The sequence below is a fragment of the Taeniopygia guttata genome, chromosome 8 (genome assembly GCF_048771995.1).
Source record: "Taeniopygia guttata chromosome 8, bTaeGut7.mat, whole genome shotgun sequence".
Classification (NCBI taxonomy): Eukaryota; Metazoa; Chordata; class Aves; order Passeriformes; family Estrildidae; genus Taeniopygia; species Taeniopygia guttata.
Window position 1 is genome coordinate 26,883,821 of NC_133033.1, and position 20,520 is coordinate 26,904,340.

The following is a 20,520-nucleotide window of genomic DNA, read 5'->3' on the forward strand; positions in this document are numbered from 1 at the left end:
CTTCCGAGATGCAGAGAAGAAGGGCTGCGCTGAGTTGCTCGGGAAGCAAGGACATAGACAGCGCCTTGTGTTAGGGAGTGAGCAGCTACTGGTGTTTTGCAATTGACTTCGCTGTGCACTGAATGTCAGGTGGAGCTGTGCACTCCTCTACAACGAGCAGGACGCCACAAAACAGAGAGCACGCACGTCTGACAGCAGTTTGAAGCTTGCCTAGGAAAGAGCAGTGTTTTTGGAGTGTTCAGAAAATCCATGTTTCTGGGCAAGGGCGGGATGCGTACACTGTGCTGGCAAGCTCTCTCTCTGCGAGACACGCTGGAAAAGCTTTTCGCTATGATGCAGTCCGCTAGAGACGCAGACTCCGGCTCGCGGCAGCTGTCCGCAGGGAAGCGGCGGCTGCGCTTTCAATTCACCGCTGGCATGCTTCTGGCTGGTGCTCAAGGACGACTTTCCTGGGTTTTGACTTGGTCCTGATGCAGACGAATCTGGAGAATTCTTGTTCGTGCCCTGAGCTTCCGAGATGCAGAGAAGAAAGGCTGCGCTGAGTTGCTCGGGAAGGAAGGACATAGACAGCGCCTTGTGTTTGAGAGTGAGCAGCTGCTGGTTTTTGCAGTTGACTTCGCTGTGCACTGAATGTCAGGTGAAGCTGTGCACACTTCTACAACGAGCAGGGCAGCAGAAAACAGAGAGCACGGACGACTTACAGCAGTTTGAAGCCTGCCTAGGAAAGAGTAGTGTTTTTGGAGTGTTCAGGAAATCCATGTTTCTGGGCAAGGGCGGATGCGGGCACTGTGCTGGCAAGCTCTCTCCCTGCGAGACACGCTGGAAAAGCTTTTCGCTATGATGCAGTCCGCTAGAGACGCAGACTCCGGCTCTCGGCAGCTGTCCGCAGGGAAGCGGCGGTTGCCGGCGTCTTTCTGCCGAAACCGCGCTTTGCAGCCTACAAGTGCGGTTCACGTCAGCGGTGCACCTAGTAGCCGCTTCTTCGCCTCCGGCAGCCGGGGAGAGCGGTTGGCTTCTGAGAGGCGAAGAACGAAACCGGCTTGTGTGCGCTGCCTTGGCACTGCTAGGGGATGGTGGCTGCAGCTGGCAGCCCTTTCAGTTCACCTCTGGGATGCTTCTGGCAGGTGCTCCAGGACGACTTTCCTGGGTTTTGACTTGGTCCTGATGCAGATGAATCTGGAGAATTCTAGTTCGTACCCTGAGCTTCCGAGTTGCAGAGAACTCGATGGCAGCTGCAGAAAAGGAGGGCTGCGCTGAGTTGCTTGGGAAGCAAGGATATAGACAGCGCCTTGTGTTTGGGAGTGAGCAGCTGCTGGTTTTTTGCAGTTGACTTCGATGTGCACTGAATGCCAGGGTGAGCTGTGCACTCTTCTACAACGAGCAGGACAGCAGAACACAGAGTGCACGCACGTCTGACAGCAGTTTGAAGCTTGCCTAGGAAAGAGCAGTGTTTTTGGAGTGTTCAGGAAATCCATGTTTCTGGGCAAGGGCGGGATGCGTGCACTGTGCTGGCAAGCTTTCTCCCTGCGAGACACGCTGGAAAAGCTTTTCGCTATGATGCAGTCCGCTAGAGACGCAGACTTCGGCTCTCGGCAGCTGTCCGCAGGGAAGCAGCGGTTGCCGTCTTCTTTCTGGCAAAACCGCGCTTTGCAGCCTACAAGTGCGGTTCACGTCAGCGGTGCACCTAGTAGCCGCTTCTTCGCCTCCGGCAGCCAGGGAGAGCGGTTGGCTTCTGAGAGGCGAAGAACGAAACCGGCTTGTGTGCGCAGCCTTGGCACTGCTAGAGGACGGTGGCTGCAGCTGCCAGCGCTTTCAGTTCACCTCTGGGATTCTTCTGGCAGGTGCTCCAGGACGACTTTCCTGGGTTTTGACTTGGTCCTGATGCAGACGAATCTGGAGAATTCTAGTTCGTGCCCTGAGCTTCCGAGTTGCAGAGAACTCGATGGCAGCTGCAGAAAAGGAGGGCTGCGCTGAGTTGCTTGGGAAGCAAGGATATAGACAGCGCCTTGTGTTTGGGAGTGAGCAGCTGCTGGTTTTTTGCAGTTGACTTCGATGTGCACTGAATGCCAGGGTGAGCTGTGCACTCTTCTACAACGAGCAGGACAGCAGAACACAGAGTGCACGCACGTCTGACAGCAGTTTGAAGCTTGCCTAGGAAAGAGCAGTGTTTTTGGAGTGTTCAGGAAATCCATGTTTCTGGGCAAGGGCGGGATGCGTGCACTGTGCTGGCAAGCTTTCTCCCTTCGAGAGACGGTGGAAAAGCTTTTCGCTATGATGCAGTCCGCTAGAGACGCAGACTTCGGCACTCGGCAGCTGTCCGCAGGGAAGCAGCGGTTGCCGTCTTCTTTCTGGCAAAACCGCGCTTTGCAGCCTACAAGTGCGGTTCACGTCAGCGGTGCACCTAGTAGCCGCTTCTTCGCCTCCGGCAGCCAGGGAGAGCGGTTGGCTTCTGAGAGGCGAAGAACGAAACCGGCTTGTGTGCGCAGCCTTGGCACTGCTAGAGGACGGTGGCTGCAGCTGCCAGCGCTTTCAGTTCACCTCTGGGATTCTTCTGGCAGGTGCTCCAGGACGACTTTCCTGGGTTTTGACTTGGTCCTGATGCAGACGAATCTGGAGAATTCTAGTTCGTACCCTGAGCTTCCGAGTTGCAGTGAACTCGATGGCAGCTGCAGAAAAGAAGGGCTGTGCTGAGTTGCTCGGGAAGCAAGGACATAGACAGCGCCTTGTGTTAGGGAGTGAGCAGCTGCTGGTTTTTTGCAGTTGACTTCGATGTGCACTGAATGCCAGTGTGAGCTGTGCACTCTTATACAACTATCTGGACACCACAAAACAGAGAGCACAGATGTCTGACAGCAGTGTGAAGCTTGCCTAGGAAAGAGTAGTGTTTTTGGAGTGTTCAGCAAATATATGTTTCTGGGCAAGGGCGGGAGGCAGGCACTGTGCTGGCAAGCTTTCTCCCAGCGAGACACACTGGAAAAGCTTTTCGCTATGATGCAGTCCGCTAGAGACGCAGACTTCGGCTCTCGGCAGCTGTCCGCAGGGAAGCGGCGGTTGCCGGCGTCTTTCTGCCGAAACCGCGCTTTGCAGCCTACAAGTGCGGTTCACGTCAGCGGTGCACCTAGTAGCCGCTTCTTCGCCTCCGGCAGCCGGGGAGAGCGGTTGGCTTCTGAGAGGCGAAGAACGAAACCGGCTTGTGTGCGCTGCCTTGGCACTGCTAGAGGACGGTGGCTGCAGCTGCCAGCGCTTTCAGTTCACCTCTGGGATGCTTCTGGCAGGTGCTCCAGGACGACTTTCCTGGGTTTTGACTTGGTCCTGATGCAGACGAATCTGGAGAATATTTGTTCGTGCCCTGAGCTTCCGAGATGCAGAGAAGAAGTGCTGCGCTGAGTTGCTCGGGAAGCAAGGACATAGACAGCGCCTTGTGTTAGGGAGTGAGCAGCTACTGGTGTTTTGCAATTGACTTCGCTGTGCACTGAATGTCAGGTGGAGCTGTGCACTCCTCTACAACGAGCAGGACGCCACAAAACAGAGAGCACGCACGTCTGACAGCAGTTTGAAGCTTGCCTAGGAAAGAGCAGTGTTTTTGGAGTGTTCAGAAAATCCATGTTTCTGGGCAAGGGCGGGATGCGTACACTGTGCTGGCAAGCTCCCTCTCTGCGAGACACGCTGGAAAAGCTTTTCGCTATGATGCAGTTCGCTAGAGACGCAGACTCCGGCTCGCGGCAGCTGTCCGCAGGGAAGCGGCGGCTGCGCTTTCAATTCACCGCTGGCATGCTTCTGGCTGGTGCTCAAGGACGACTTTCCTGGGTTTTGACTTGGTCCTGATGCAGACGAATCTGGAGAATTCTTGTTCGTGCCCTGAGCTTCCGAGATGCAGAGAAGAAAGGCTGCGCTTAGTTGCTTGGGAAGCAAGGACATAGACAGCGCCTTGTGTTTGGGAGTGAGCAGCTGCTGGTTTTTTGCAGTTGACTTCGATGTGCACTGAATGTCAGGTGGAGCTGTGCACACTTCTACAACGAGCAGGGGCAGCAGAAAACAGAGAGCACGGACGACTTACAGCAGTTTGAAGCCTGCCTAGGAAAGAGTAGTGTTTTTGGAGTGTTCAGCAAATATATGTTTCTGGGCAAGGGCGGGATGCGTGCACTGTGCTGGCAAGCTCTCTCCCTGCGAGACACGCTGGAAAAGCTTTTCGCTATGATGCAGTCCGCTAGAGACGCAGACTCCGGCTCTCGGCAGCTGTCCGCAGGGAAGCGGCGGTTGCCGGCGTCTTTCTGCCGAAGCCGCGCTTTGCAGCCTACAAGTGCGGTTCACGTCAGCGGTGCACCTAGTAGCCGCTTCTTCGCCTCCTGCAGCCGGGGAGAGCGGTTGGCTTCTGAGAGGCGAAGAACGAAACCGGCTTGTGTGCGCTGCCTTGGCACTGCTAGAGGACGGTGGCTGCAGCTGGCAGCGCTTTCAGTTCACCTCTGGGATTCTTCTGGCAGGTGCTCCAGGACGACTTTCCTGGGTTTTGACTTGGTCCTGATGCAGACGAATCTGGAGAATTCTTGTTCGTGCCCTGAGCTTCCGAGATGCAGAGAAGAAGGGCTGCGCTGAGTTGCTCGGGAAGCAAGGACATAGACAGCGCCTTGTGTTAGGGAGTGAGCAGCTACTGGTGTTTTGCAATTGACTTCGCTGTGCACTGAATGTCAGGTGGAGCTGTGCACTCCTCTACAACGAGCAGGACGCCACAAAACAGAGAGCACGCACGTCTGACAGCAGTTTGAAGCTTGCCTAGGAAAGAGCAGTGTTTTTGGAGTGTTCAGAAAATCCATGTTTCTGGGCAAGGGCGGGAGGCGGGCACTGTGCTGGCAAGCTCTCTCTCTGCGAGACACGCTGGAAAAGCTTTTCGCTATGATGCAGTCCGCTAGAGACGCAGACTCCGGCTCTCGGCAGCTGTCCGCAGGGAAGCGGCGGCTGCGCTTTCAATTCACCGCTGGCATGCTTCTGGCTGGTGCTCAAGGACGACTTTCCTGGGTTTTGACTTGGTCCTGATGCAGACGAATCTGGAGAATTCTTGTTCGTGCCCTGAGCTTCCGAGATGCAGAGAAGAAAGGCTGCGCTTAGTTGCTCGGGAAGGAAGGACATAGACAGCGCCTTGTGTTTGAGAGTGAGCAGCTGCTGGTTTTTGCAGTTGACTTCGCTGTGCACTGAATGTCAGGTGGAGCTGTGCACACTTCTACAACGAGCAGGGGCAGCAGAAAACAGAGAGCACGGACGACTTACAGCAGTTTGAAGCCTGCCTAGGAAAGAGTAGTGTTTTTGGAGTGTTCAGGAAATCCATGTTTCTGGGCAAGGGCGGGATGCGTGCACTGTGCTGGCAAGCTCTCTCCCTGCGAGACACGCTGGAAAAGCTTTTCGCTATGATGCAGTCCGCTAGAGACTCAGACTCCGGCTCTCGGCAGCTGTCCGCAGGGAAGCGGCGGTTGCCGGCGTCTTTCTGCCGAAGCCGCGCTTTGCAGCCTACAAGTGCGGTTCACGTCAGCGGTGCACCTAGTAGCCGCTTCTTCGCCTCCGGCAGCCGGGGAGAGCGGTTGGCTTCTGAGAGGCGAAGAACGAAACCGGCTTGTGTGCGCTGCCTTGGCACTGCTAGAGGACGGTGGCTGCAGCTGGCAGCGCTTTCAGTTCACCTCTGGGATTCTTCTGGCAGGTGCTCCAGGACGACTTTCCTGGGTTTTGACTTGGTCCTGATGCAGACGAATCTGGAGAATTCTTGTTCGTGCCCTGAGCTTCCGAGATGCAGAGAAGAAGGGCTGCGCTGAGTTGCTCGGGAAGCAAGGACATAGACAGCGCCTTGTGTTCGGGAGTGAGCAGCTACTGGTGTTTTGCAATTGACTTCGCTGTGCACTGAATGTCAGGTGGAGCTGTGCACTCCTCTACAACGAGCAGGACGCCACAAAACAGAGAGCACGCACGTCTGACAGCAGTTTGAAGCTTGCCTAGGAAAGAGCAGTGTTTTTGGAGTGTTCAGAAAATCCATGTTTCTGGGCAAGGGCGGGAGGCGGGCACTGTGCTGGCAAGCTCTCTCTCTGCGAGACACGCTGGAAAAGCTTTTCGCTATGATGCAGTCCGCTAGAGACGCAGACTCCGGCTCTCGGCAGCTGTCCGCAGGGAAGCGGCGGCTGCGCTTTCAATTCACCGCTGGCATGCTTCTGGCTGGTGCTCAAGGACGACTTTCCTGGGTTTTGACTTGGTCCTGATGCAGACGAATCTGGAGAATTCTTGTTCGTGCCCTGAGCTTCCGAGATGCCGAGAAGAAAGGCTGCGCTTAGTTGCTCGGGAAGGAAGGACATAGACAGCGCCTTGTGTTTGAGAGTGAGCAGCTGCTGGTTTTTGCAGTTGACTTCGCTGTGCACTGAATGTCAGGTGGAGCTGTGCACACTTCTACAACGAGCAGGGCAGCAGAAAACAGAGAGCACGGACGACTTACAGCAGTTTGAAGCCTGCCTAGGAAAGAGTAGTGTTTTTGGAGTGTTCAGGAAATCCATGTTTCTGGGCAAGGGCGGGATGCGGGCACTGTGCTGGCAAGCTCTCTCCCTGCGAGACACGCTGGAAAAGCTTTTCGCTATGATGCAGTCCGCTAGAGACGCAGACTCCGGCTCTCGGCAGCTGTCCGCAGGGAAGCGGCGGTTGCCGGCGTCTTTCTGCCGAAACCGCGCTTTGCAGCCTACAAGTGCGGTTCACGTCAGCGGTGCACCTAGTAGCCGCTTCTTTGCCTCCGGCAGCCGGGGAGAGCGGTTGGCTTCTGAGAGGCGAAGAACGAAACCGGCTTGTGTGCGCTGCCTTGGCACTCCTAGAGGACGGTGGCTGCAGCTGGCAGCCCTTTCAGTTCACCTCTGGGATGCTTCTGGCAGGTGCTCCAGGACGACTTTCCTGGGTTTTGACTTGGTCCTGATGCAGACGAATCTGGAGAATTCTAGTTCGTACCCTGAGCTTCCGAGTTGCAGAGAACTCGATGGCAGCTGCAGAAAAGGAGGGCTGCGCTGAGTTGCTTGGGAAGCAAGGACATAGACAGCGCCTTGTGTTTGGGAGTGAGCAGCTGCTGGTTTTTTGCAGTTGACTTCGATGTGCACTGAATGCCAGGGTGAGCTGTGCACTCTTCTACAACGAGCAGGACAGCAGAACACAGAGTGCACGCACGTCTGACAGCAGTTTGAAGCTTGCCTAGGAAAGAGCAGTGTTTTTGGAGTGTTCAGGAAATCCATGTTTCTGGGCAAGGGCGGGATGCGTGCACTGTGCTGGCAAGCTTTCTCCCTTCGAGAGACGGTGGAAAAGCTTTTCGCTATGATGCAGTCCGCTAGAGACGCAGACTTCGGCTCTCGGCAGCTGTCCGCAGGGAAGCGGCGGTTGCCGTCGTCTTTCTGGCAAAACCGCGCTTTGCAGCCTACAAGTGCGGTTCACGTCAGCGGTGCACCTAGTAGCCGCTTCTTCGCCTCCGGCAGCCAGGGACAGCGGTTGGCTTCTGAGAGGCGAAGAACGAAACCGGCTTGTGTGCGCTGCCTTGGCACTGCTAGAGGACGGTGGCTGCAGCTGCCAGCGCTTTCAGTTCACCTCTGGGATTCTTCTGGCAGGTGCTCCAGGACGACTTTCCTGGGTTTTGACTTGGTCCTGATGCAGACGAATCTGGAGAATTCTAGTTCGTACCCTGAGTTTCCGAGTTGCAGTGAACTCAATGGCAGCTGCAGAAAAGAAGCGCTGTGCTGAGTTGCTCGGGAAGCAAGGACATAGACAGCGCCTTGTGTAAGGGTGTGAGCAGCTGCTGGTTTTTTGCAGTTGACTTCGATGTGCACTGAATGCCAGTGTGAGCTGTGCACTCTTATACAACTATCTGGACACCACAAAACAGAGAGCACAGATGTCTGACAGCAGTGTGAAGCTTGCCTAGGAAAGAGTATTGTTTTTGGAGTGTTCAGCAAATATATGTTTCTGGGCAAGGGCGGGAGGCGGGCACTGTGCTGGCAAGCTTTCTCCCAGCGAGACACGCTGGAAAAGCTTTTCGCTATGATGCAGTCCGCTAGAGACGCAGACTTCGGCTCTCGGCAGCTGTCCGCAGGGAAGCGGCGGTTGCCGTCGTCTTTCTGGCAAAACCGCGCTTTGCAGCCTACAAGTGCGGTTCACGTCAGCGGTGCACCTAGTAGCCGCTTCTTCGCCTCCGGCAGCCGGGGAGAGCGGTTGGCTTCTGAGAGGCGAAGAACGAAACCGGCTTGTGTGCGCTGCCTTGGCACTGCTAGAGGACGGTGGCTGCAGCTGCCAGCGCTTTCAGTTCACCTCTGGGATTCTTCTGGCAGGTGCTCCAGGACGACTTTCCTGGGTTTTGACTTGGTCCTGATGCAGACGAATCTGGAGAATTCTTGTTCGTGCCCTGAGCTTCCGAGATGCAGAGAAGAAGGGCTGCGCTGAGTTGCTCGGGAAGCAAGGACATAGACAGCGCCTTGTGTTAGGGAGTGAGCAGCTACTGGTGTTTTGCAATTGACTTCGCTGTGCACTGAATGTCAGGTGGAGCTGTGCACTCCTCTACAACGAGCAGGACGCCACAAAACAGAGAGCACGCACGTCTGACAGCAGTTTGAAGCTTGCCTAGGAAAGAGCAGTGTTTTTGGAGTGTTCAGAAAATCCATGTTTCTGGGCAAGGGCGGGATGCGTACACTGTGCTGGCAAGCTCTCTCCCTGCGAGACACGCTGGAAAAGCTTTTCGCTATGATGCAGTCCGCTAGAGACGCAGACTCCGGCTCTCGGCAGCTGTCCGCAGGGAAGCGGCGGCTGCGCTTTCAATTCACCGCTGGCATGCTTCTGGCTGGTGCTCAAGGACGACTTTCCGGGGTTTTGACTTGGTCCTGATGCAGACGAATCTGGAGAATTCTTGTTCGTGCCCTGAGCTTCCGAGATGCCGAGAAGAAAGGCTGCGCTTAGTTGCTCGGGAAGGAAGGACATAGACAGCGCCTTGTGTTTGAGAGTGAGCAGCTGCTGGTTTTTGCAGTTGACTTCGCTGTGCACTGAATGTCAGGTGGAGCTGTGCACACTTCTACAACGAGCAGGGGCAGCAGAAAACAGAGAGCACGGACGACTTACAGCAGTTTGAAGCCTGCCTAGGAAAGAGTAGTGTTTTTGGAGTGTTCAGCAAATATATGTTTCTGGGCAAGGGCGGGATGCGTGCACTGTGCTGGCAAGCTCTCTCCCTGCGAGACACGCTGGAAAAGCTTTTCGCTATGATGCAGTCCGCTAGAGACGCAGACTCCGGCTCTCGGCAGCTGTCCGCAGGGAAGCGGCGGTTGCCGGCGTCTTTCTGCCGAAGCCGCGCTTTGCAGCCTACAAGTGCGGTTCACGTCAGCGGTGCACCTAGTAGCCGCTTCTTCGCCTCCTGCAGCCGGGGAGAGCGGTTGGCTTCTGAGAGGCGAAGAACGAAACCGGCTTGTGTGCGCTGCCTTGGCACTGCTAGAGGACGGTGGCTGCAGCTGGCAGCGCTTTCAGTTCACCTCTGGGATTCTTCTGGCAGGTGCTCCAGGACGACTTTCCTGGGTTTTGACTTGGTCCTGATGCAGACGAATCTGGAGAATTCTTGTTCGTGCCCTGAGCTTCCGAGATGCAGAGAAGAAGGGCTGCGCTGAGTTGCTCGGGAAGCAAGGACATAGACAGCGCCTTGTGTTAGGGAGTGAGCAGCTACTGGTGTTTTGCAATTGACTTCGCTGTGCACTGAATGTCAGGTGGAGCTGTGCACTCCTCTACAACGAGCAGGACGCCACAAAACAGAGAGCACGCACGTCTGACAGCAGTTTGAAGCTTGCCTAGGAAAGAGCAGTGTTTTTGGAGTGTTCAGAAAATCCATGTTTCTGGGCAAGGGCGGGAGGCGGGCACTGTGCTGGCAAGCTCTCTCTCTGCGAGACACGCTGGAAAAGCTTTTCGCTATGATGCAGTCCGCTAGAGACGCAGACTCCGGCTCTCGGCAGCTGTCCGCAGGGAAGCGGCGGCTGCGCTTTCAATTCACCGCTGGCATGCTTCTGGCTGGTGCTCAAGGACGACTTTCCTGGGTTTTGACTTGGTCCTGATGCAGACGAATCTGGAGAATTCTTGTTCGTGCCCTGAGCTTCCGAGATGCAGAGAAGAAAGGCTGCGCTTAGTTGTTCGGGAAGGAAGGACATAGACAGCGCCTTGTGTTTGAGAATGAGCAGCTGCTGGTTTTTGTAGTTGACTTCGCTGTGCACTGAATGTCGGGTGGAGCTGTGCACACTTCTACAACGAGCAGGGGCAGCAGAAAACAGAGAGCACGGACGACTTACAGCAGTTTGAAGCCTGCCTAGGAAAGAGTAGTGTTTTTGGAGTGTTCAGGAAATCCATGTTTCTGGGCAAGGGCGGGATGCGTGCACTGTGCTGGCAAGCTCTCTCCCTGCGAGACACGCTGGAAAAGCTTTTCGCTATGATGCAGTCCGCTAGAGACGCAGACTCCGGCTCTCGGCAGCTGTCCGCAGGGAAGCGGCGGTTGCCGGCGTCTTTCTGCCGAAACCGCGCTTTGCAGCCTACAAGTGCGGTTCACGTCAGCGGTGCACCTAGTAGCCGCTTCTTCGCCTCCTGCAGCCGGGGAGAGCGGTTGGCTTCTGAGAGGCGAAGAACGAAACCGGCTTGTGTGCGCTGCCTTGGCACTGCTAGAGGACGGTGGCTGCAGCTGGCAGCGCTTTCAGTTCACCTCTGGGATTCTTCTGGCAGGTGCTCCAGGACGACTTTCCTGGGTTTTGACTTGGTCCTGATGCAGACGAATCTGGAGAATTCTTGTTCGTGCCCTGAGCTTCCGAGATGCAGAGAAGAAGGGCTGCGCTGAGTTGCTCGGGAAGCAAGGACATAGACAGCGCCTTGTGTTAGGGAGTGAGCAGCTACTGGTGTTTTGCAATTGACTTCGCTGTGCACTGAATGTCAGGTGGAGCTGTGCACTCCTCTACAACGAGCAGGACGCCACAAAACAGAGAGCACGCACGTCTGACAGCAGTTTGAAGCTTGCCTAGGAAAGAGCAGTGTTTTTGGAGTGTTCAGAAAATCCATGTTTCTGGGCAAGGGCGGGAGGCGGGCACTGTGCTGGCAAGCTCTCTCTCTGCGAGACACGCTGGAAAAGCTTTTCGCTATGATGCAGTCCGCTAGAGACGCAGACTCCGGCTCTCGGCAGCTGTCCGCAGGGAAGCGGCGGCTGCGCTTTCAATTCACCGCTGGCATGCTTCTGGCTGGTGCTCAAGGACGACTTTCCTGGGTTTTGACTTGGTCCTGATGCAGACCAATCTGGAGAATTCTTGTTCGTGCCCTGAGCTTCCGAGATGCAGAGAAGAAAGGCTGCGCTTAGTTGCTCGGGAAGGAAGGACATAGACAGCGCCTTGTGTTTGAGAGTGAGCAGCTGATGGTTTTTGCAGTTGACTTCGCTGTGCACTGAATGTCAGGTGGAGCTGTGCACACTTCTACAACGAGCAGGGCAGCAGAAAACAGAGAGCACGGACGACTTACAGCAGTTTGAAGCCTGCCTAGGAAAGAGTAGTGTTTTTGGAGTGTTCAGGAAATCCATGTTTCTGGGCAAGGGCGGGATGCGGGCACTGTGCTGGCAAGCTCTCTCCCTGCGAGACACGCTGGAAAAGCTTTTCGCTATGATGCAGTCCGCTAGAGACGCAGACTCCGGCTCTCGGCAGCTGTCCGCAGGGAAGCGGCGGTTGCCGGCGTCTTTCTGCCGAAACCGCGCTTTGCAGCCTACAAGTGCGGTTCACGTCAGCGGTGCACCTAGTAGCCGCTTCTTTGCCTCCGGCAGCCGGGGAGAGCGGTTGGCTTCTGAGAGGCGAAGAACGAAACCGGCTTGTGTGCGCTGCCTTGGCACTGCTAGAGGACGGTGGCTGCAGCTGGCAGCCCTTTCAGTTCACCTCTGGGATGCTTCTGGCAGGTGCTCCAGGACGACTTTCCTGGGTTTTGACTTGGTCCTGATGCAGACGAATCTGGAGAATTCTAGTTCGTACCCTGAGCTTCCGAGTTGCAGAGAACTCGATGGCAGCTGCAGAAAAGGAGGGCTGCGCTGAGTTGCTTGGGAAGCAAGGACATAGACAGCGCCTTGTGTTTGGGAGTGAGCAGCTGCTGGTTTTTTGCAGTTGACTTCGATGTGCACTGAATGCCAGGGTGAGCTGTGCACTCTTCTACAACGAGCAGGACAGCAGAACACAGAGTGCACGCACGTCTGACAGCAGTTTGAAGCTTGCCTAGGAAAGAGCAGTGTTTTTGGAGTGTTCAGGAAATCCATGTTTCTGGGCAAGGGCGGGATGCGTGCACTGTGCTGGCAAGCTTTCTCCCTTCGAGAGACGGTGGAAAAGCTTTTCGCTATGATGCAGTCCGCTAGAGACGCAGACTTCGGCTCTCGGCAGCTGTCCGCAGGGAAGCGGCGGTTGCCGGCGTCTTTCTGGCAAAACCGCGCTTTGCAGCCTACAAGTGCGGTTCACGTCAGCGGTGCACCTAGTAGCCGCTTCTTCGCCTCCGGCAGCCAGGGAGAGCGGTTGGCTTCTGAGAGGCGAAGAACGAAACCGGCTTGTGTGCGCAGCCTTGGCACTGCTAGAGGACGGTGGCTGCAGCTGGCAGCGCTTTCAGTTCACCTCTGGGATTCTTCTGGCAGGTGCTCCAGGACGACTTTCCTGGGTTTTGACTTGGTCCTGATGCAGACGAATCTGGAGAATTCTAGTTCGTACCCTGAGCTTCCGAGTTGCAGTGAACTCGATGGCAGCTGCAGAAAAGAAGCGCTGTGCTGAGTTGCTCGGGAAGCAAGGACATAGACAGCGCCTTGTGTTAGGGAGTGAGCAGCTGCTGGTTTTTTGCAGTTGACTTCGATATGCACTGAATGCCAGTGTGAGCTGTGCACTCTTATACAACTATCTGGACACCACAAAACAGAGAGCACAGATGTCTGACAGCAGTGTGAAGCTTGCCTAGGAAAGAGTAGTGTTTTTGGAGTGTTCAGCAAATATATGTTTCTGGGCAAGGGCGGGAGGCGGGCACTGTGCTGGCAAGCTTTCTCCCAGCGAGACACGCTGGAAAAGCTTTTCGCTATGATGCAGTCCGCTAGAGACGCAGACTTCGGCTCTCGGCAGCTGTCCGCAGGGAAGCGGCGGTTGCCGTCGTCTTTCTGGCAAAACCGCGCTTTGCAGCCTACAAGTGCGGTTCACGTCAGCGGTGCACCTAGTAGCCGCTTCTTCGCCTCCGGCAGCCAGGGAGAGCGGTTGGCTTCTGAGAGGCGAAGAACGAAACCGGCTTGTGTGCGCTGCCTTGGCACTGCTAGAGGACGGTGGCTGCAGCTGCCAGCGCTTTCAGTTCACCTCTGGGATTCTTCTGGCAGGTGCTCCAGGACGACTTTCCTGGGTTTTGACTTGGTCCTGATGCAGACGAATCTGGAGAATTCTTGTTCGTGCCCTGAGCTTCCGAGATGCAGAGAAGAAAGGCTGCGCTTAGTTGCTCGGGAAGGAAGGACATAGACAGCGCCTTGTGTTTGAGAGTGAGCAGCTGCTGGTTTTTGCAGTTGACTTCGCTGTGCACTGAATGTCAGGTGGAGCTGTGCACTCCTCTACAACGAGCAGGACGCCACAAAACAGAGAGCACGCACGTCTGACAGCAGTTTGAAGCTTGCCTAGGAAAGAGCAGTGTTTTTGGAGTGTTCAGAAAATCCATGTTTCTGGGCAAGGGCGGGAGGCGGGCACTGTGCTGGCAAGCTCTCTCTCTGCGAGACACGCTGGAAAAGCTTTTCGCTATGATGCAGTCCGCTAGAGACGCAGACTCCGGCTCTCGGCAGCTGTCCGCAGGGAAGCGGCGGCTGCGCTTTCAATTCACCGCTGGCATGCTTCTGGCTGGTGCTCAAGGACGACTTTCCTGGGTTTTGACTTGGTCCTGATGCAGACCAATCTGGAGAATTCTTGTTCGTGCCCTGAGCTTCCGAGATGCAGAGAAGAAAGGCTGCGCTTAGTTGTTCGGGAAGGAAGGACATAGACAGCGCCTTGTGTTTGAGAGTGAGCAGCTGCTGGTTTTTGCAGTTGACTTCGCTGTGCACTGAATGTCAGGTGGAGCTGTGCACACTTCTACAACGAGCAGGGGCAGCAGAAAACAGAGAGCACGGACGACTTACAGCAGTTTGAAGCCTGCCTAGGAAAGAGTAGTGTTTTTGGAGTGTTCAGGAAATCCATGTTTCTGGGCAAGGGCGGGATGCGTGCACTGTGCTGGCAAGCTCTCTCCCTGCGAGACACGCTGGAAAAGCTTTTCGCTATGATGCAGTCCGCTAGAGACGCAGACTTCGGCTCTCGGCAGCTGTCCGCAGGGAAGCGGCGGTTGCCGTCGTCTTTCTGGCAAAACCGCGCTTTGCAGCCTACAAGTGCGGTTCACGTCAGCGGTGCACCTAGTAGCCGCTTCTTCGCCTCCGGCAGCCAGGGAGAGCGGTTGGCTTCTGAGAGGCGAAGAACGAAACCGGCTTGTGTGCGCTGCCTTGGCACTGCTAGAGGACGGTGGCTGCAGCTGCCAGCGCTTTCAGTTCACCTCTGGGATTCTTCTGGCAGGTGCTCCAGGACGACTTTCCTGGGTTTTGACTTGGTCCTGATGCAGACGAATCTGGAGAATTCTTGTTCGTGCCCTGAGCTTCCGAGATGCAGAGAAGAAAGGCTGCGCTTAGTTGCTCGGGAAGGAAGGACATAGACAGCGCCTTGTGTTTGAGAGTGAGCAGCTGCTGGTTTTTGCAGTTGACTTCGCTGTGCACTGAATGTCAGGTGGAGCTGTGCACTCCTCTACAACGAGCAGGACGCCACAAAACAGAGAGCACGCACGTCTGACAGCAGTTTGAAGCTTGCCTAGGAAAGAGCAGTGTTTTTGGAGTGTTCAGAAAATCCATGTTTCTGGGCAAGGGCGGGAGGCGGGCACTGTGCTGGCAAGCTCTCTCTCTGCGAGACACGCTGGAAAAGCTTTTCGCTATGATGCAGTCCGCTAGAGACGCAGACTCCGGCTCTCGGCAGCTGTCCGCAGGGAAGCGGCGGCTGCGCTTTCAATTCACCGCTGGCATGCTTCTGGCTGGTGCTCAAGGACGACTTTCCTGGGTTTTGACTTGGTCCTGATGCAGACCAATCTGGAGAATTCTTGTTCGTGCCCTGAGCTTCCGAGATGCAGAGAAGAAAGGCTGCGCTTAGTTGTTCGGGAAGGAAGGACATAGACAGCGCCTTGTGTTTGAGAGTGAGCAGCTGCTGGTTTTTGCAGTTGACTTCGCTGTGCACTGAATGTCAGGTGGAGCTGTGCACACTTCTACAACGAGCAGGGGCAGCAGAAAACAGAGAGCACGGACGACTTACAGCAGTTTGAAGCCTGCCTAGGAAAGAGTAGTGTTTTTGGAGTGTTCAGGAAATCCATGTTTCTGGGCAAGGGCGGGATGCGTGCACTGTGCTGGCAAGCTCTCTCCCTGCGAGACACGCTGGAAAAGCTTTTCGCTATGATGCAGTCCGCTAGAGACGCAGACTCCGGCTCTCGGCAGCTGTCCGCAGGGAAGCGGCGGTTGCCGGCGTCTTTCTGCCGAAGCCGCGCTTTGCAGCCTACAAGTGCGGTTCACGTCAGCGGTGCACCTAGTAGCCGCTTCTTCGCCTCCTGCAGCCGGGGAGAGCGGTTGGCTTCTGAGAGGCGAAGAACGAAACCGGCTTGTGTGCGCGGCCTTGGCACTGCTAGAGGACGGTGGCTGCAGCTGGCAGCGCTTTCAGTTCACCTCTGGGATTCTTCTGGCAGGTGCTCCAGGACGACTTTCCTGGGTTTTGACTTGGTCCTGATGCAGACGAATCTGGAGAATTCTTGTTCGTGCCCTGAGCTTCCGAGATGCAGAGAAGAAGGGCTGCGCTGAGTTGCTCGGGAAGCAAGGACATAGACAGCGCCTTGTGTTAGGGAGTGAGCAGCTACTGGTGTTTTGCAATTGACTTCGCTGTGCACTGAATGTCAGGTGGAGCTGTGCACTCCTCTACAACGAGCAGGACGCCACAAAACAGAGAGCACGCACGTCTGACAGCAGTTTGAAGCTTGCCTAGGAAAGAGCAGTGTTTTTGGAGTGTTCAGAAAATCCATGTTTCTGGGCAAGGGCGGGAGGCGGGCACTGTGCTGGCAAGCTCTCTCTCTGCGAGACACGCTGGAAAAGCTTTTCGCTATGATGCAGTCCGCTAGAGACGCAGACTCCGGCTCTCGGCAGCTGTCCGCAGGGAAGCGGCGGCTGCGCTTTCAATTCACCGCTGGCATGCTTCTGGCTGGTGCTCAAGGACGACTTTCCTGGGTTTTGACTTGGTCCTGATGCAGACCAATCTGGAGAATTCTTGTTCGTGCCCTGAGCTTCCGAGATGCAGAGAAGAAAGGCTGCGCTTAGTTGCTCGGGAAGGAAGGACATAGACAGCGCCTTGTGTTTGAGAGTGAGCAGCTGCTGGTTTTTGCAGTTGACTTCGCTGTGCACTGAATGTCAGGTGGAGCTGTGCACACTTCTACAACGAGCAGGGCAGCAGAAAACAGAGAGCACGGACGACTTACAGCAGTTTGAAGCCTGCCTAGGAAAGAGTAGTGTTTTTGGAGTGTTCAGGAAATCCATGTTTCTGGGCAAGGGCGGGATGCGGGCACTGTGCTGGCAAGCTCTCTCCCTGCGAGACACGCTGGAAAAGCTTTTCGCTATGATGCAGTCCGCTAGAGACGCAGACTCCGGCTCTCGGCAGCTGTCCGCAGGGAAGCGGCGGTTGCCGGCGTCTTTCTGCCGAAACCGCGCTTTGCAGCCTACAAGTGCGGTTCACGTCAGCGGTGCACCTAGTAGCCGCTTCTTCGCCTCCGGCAGCCGGGGAGAGCGGTTGGCTTCTGAGAGGCGAAGAACGAAACCGGCTTGTGTGCGCTGCCTTGGCACTGCTAGAGGACGGTGGCTGCAGCTGGCAGCGCTTTCAGTTCACCTCTGGGATGCTTCTGGCAGGTGCTCCAGGACGACTTTCCTGGGTTTTGACTTGGTCCTGATGCAGACGAATCTGGAGAATTCTAGTTCGTACCCTGAGCTTCCGAGTTGCAGAGAACTCGATGGCAGCTGCAGAAAAGGAGGGCTGCGCTGAGTTGCTTGGGAAGCAAGGACATAGACAGCGCCTTGTGTTTGGGAGTGAGCAGCTGCTGGTGTTTTGCAGTTGACTTCGATGTGCACTGAATGCCAGGGTGAGCTGTGCACTCTTCTACAACGAGCAGGACAGCAGAACACAGAGTGCACGCACGTCTGACAGCAGTTTGAAGCTTGCCTAGGAAAGAGCAGTGTTTTTGGAGTGTTCAGGAAATCCATGTTTCTGGGCAAGGGCGGGATGCGTGCACTGTGCTGGCAAGCTTTCTCCCTTCGAGAGACGGTGGAAAAGCTTTTCGCTATGATGCAGTCCGCTAGAGACGCAGACTTCGGCTCTCGGCAGCTGTCCGCAGGGAAGCGGCGGTTGCCGGCGTCTTTCTGGCAAAACCGCGCTTTGCAGCCTACAAGTGCGGTTCACGTCAGCGGTGCACCTAGTAGCCGCTTCTTCGCCTCCGGCAGCCAGGGACAGCGGTTGGCTTCTGAGAGGCGAAGAACGAAACCGGCTTGTGTGCGCAGCCTTGGCACTGCTAGAGGACGGTGGCTGCAGCTGCCAGCGCTTTCAGTTCACCTCTGGGATTCTTCTGGCAGGTGCTCCAGGACGACTTTCCTGGGTTTTGACTTGGTCCTGATGCAGACGAATCTGGAGAATTCTAGTTCGTACCCTGAGCTTCCGAGTTGCAGTGAACTCGATGGCAGCTGCAGAAAAGAAGCGCTGTGCTGAGTTGCTCGGGAAGCAAGGACATAGACTGCGCCTTGTGTTAGGGAGTGAGCAGCTGCTGGTTTTTTGCAGTTGACTTCGATGTGCACTGAATGCCAGTGTGAGCTGTGCACTCTTATACACCTATCTGGACACCACAAAACAGAGAGCACAGATGTCTGACAGCAGTGTGAAGCTTGCCTAGGAAAGAGTAGTGTTTTTGGAGTGTTCAGCAAATATATGTTTCTGGGCAAGGGCGGGAGGCGGGCACTGTGCTGGCAAGCTTTCTCCCAGCGAGACACGCTGGAAAAGCTTTTCGCTATGATGCAGTCCGCTAGAGACGCAGACTTCGGCTCTCGGCAGCTGTCCGCAGGGAAGCGGCGGTTGCCGTCGTCTTTCTGGCAAAACCGCGCTTTGCAGTCTACAAGTGCGGTTCACGTCAGCGGTGCACCTAGTAGCCGCTTCTTCGCCTCCGGCAGCCAGGGAGAGCGGTTGGCTTCTGAGAGGCGAAGAACGAAACCGGCTTGTGTGCGCTGCCTTGGCACTGCTAGAGGACGGTGGCTGCAGCTGCCAGCGCTTTCAGTTCACCTCTGGGATTCTTCTGGCAGGTGCTCCAGGACGACTTTCCTGGGTTTTGACTTGGTCCTGATGCAGACGAATCTGGAGAATTCTTGTTCGTGCCCTGAGCTTCCGAGATGCAGAGAAGAAAGGCTGCGCTTAGTTGCTCGGGAAGGAAGGACATAGACAGCGCCTTGTGTTTGAGAGTGAGCAGCTGCTGGTTTTTGCAGTTGACTTCGCTGTGCACTGAATGTCAGGTGAAGCTGTGCACACTTCTACAACGAGCAGGGCAGCAGAAAACAGAGAGCACGGACGACTTACAGCAGTTTGAAGCCTGCCTAGGAAAGAGTAGTGTTTTTGGAGTGTTCAGGAAATCCATGTTTCTGGGCAAGGGCGGGATGCGGGCACTGTGCTGGCAAGCTCTCTCCCTGCGAGACACGCTGGAAAAGCTTTTCGCTATGATGCAGTCCGCTAGAGACGCAGACTCCGGCTCTCGGCAGCTGTCCGCAGGGAAGCGGCGGTTGCCGGCGTCTTTCTGCCGAAACCGCGCTTTGCAGCCTACAAGTGCGGTTCACGTCAGCGGTGCACCTAGTAGCCGCTTCTTCGCCTCCTGCAGCCGGGGAGAGCGGTTGGCTTCTGAGAGGCGAAGAACGAAACCGGCTTGTGTGCGCTGCCTTGGCACTGCTAGAGGACGGTGGCTGCAGCTGGCAGCGCTTTCAGTTCACCTCTGGGATGCTTCTGGCAGGTGCTCCAGGACGACTTTCCTGGGTTTTGACTTGGTCCTGATGCAGACGAATCTGGAGAATTCTAGTTCGTACCCTGAGCTTCCGAGTTGCAGAGAACTCGATGGCAGCTGCAGAAAAGGAGGGCTGCGCTGAGTTGCTTGGGAAGCAAGGATATAGACAGCGCCTTGTGTTTGGGAGTGAGCAGCTGCTGGTTTTTTGCAGTTGACTTCGATGTGCACTGAATGCCAGGGTGAGCTGTGCACTCTTCTACAACGAGCAGGACAGCAGAACACAGAGTGCACGCACGTCTGACAGCAGTTTGAAGCTTGCCTAGGAAAGAGCAGTGTTTTTGGAGTGTTCAGGAAATCCATGTTTCTGGGCAAGGGCGGGATGCGTGCACTGTGCTGGCAAGCTTTCTCCCAGCGAGACACGCTGGAAAAGCTTTTCGCTATGATGCAGTCCGCTAGAGACGCAGACTTCGGCTCTCGGCAGCTGTCCGCAGGGAAGCGGCGGTTGCCGGCGTCTTCCTGACAAAACCGCGCTTTGCAGCCTACAAGTGCGGTTCACGTCAGCGGTGCACCTAGTAGCCGCTTCTTCGCCTCCGGCAGCCAGGGAGAGCGGTTGGCTTCTGAGAGGCGAAGAACGAAACCGGCTTGTGTGCGCAGCCTTGGCACTGCTAGAGGACGGTGGCTGCAGCTGGCAGCGCTTTCAGTTCACCTCTGGGATGCTTCTGGCAGGTGCTCCAGGACGACTTTCCTGGGTTTTGACTTGGTCCTGATGCAGACGAATCTGGAGAATTCTTGTTCGTGCCCTGAGCTTCCGAGATGCAGAGAAGAAAGGCTGCGCTTAGTTGCTCGGGAAGGAAGGACATAGACAGCGCCTTGTGTTTGAGAGTGAGCAGCTGCTGGTTTTTGCAGTTGACTTCGCTGTGCACTGAATGTCAGGTGAAGCTGTGCACACTTCTACAACGAGCAGGGCAGCAGAAAACAGAGAGCACGGACGACTTACAGCAGTTTGAAGCCTGCCTAGGAAAGAGTAGTGTTTTTGGAGTGTTCAGGAAATCCATGTTTCTGGGCAAGGGCGGGATGCGGGCACTGTGCTGGCAAGCTCTCTCCCTGCGAGACACGCTGGAAAAGCTTTTCGCTATGATGCAGTCCGCTAGAGACGCAGACTCCGGCTCTCGGCAGCTGTCCGCAGGGAAGCGGCGGTTGCCGGCGTCTTTCTGCCGAAACCGCGCTTTGCAGCCTACAAGTGCGGTTCACGTCAGCGGTGCACCTAGTAGCCGCTTCTTCGCCTCCGGCAGCCGGGGAGAGCGGTTGGCTTCTGAGAGGCGAAGAACGAAACCGGCTTGTGTGCGCTGCCTTGGCACTGCTAGAGGACGGTGGCTGCAGCTGGCAGCGCTTTCAGTTCACCTCTGGGATGCTTCT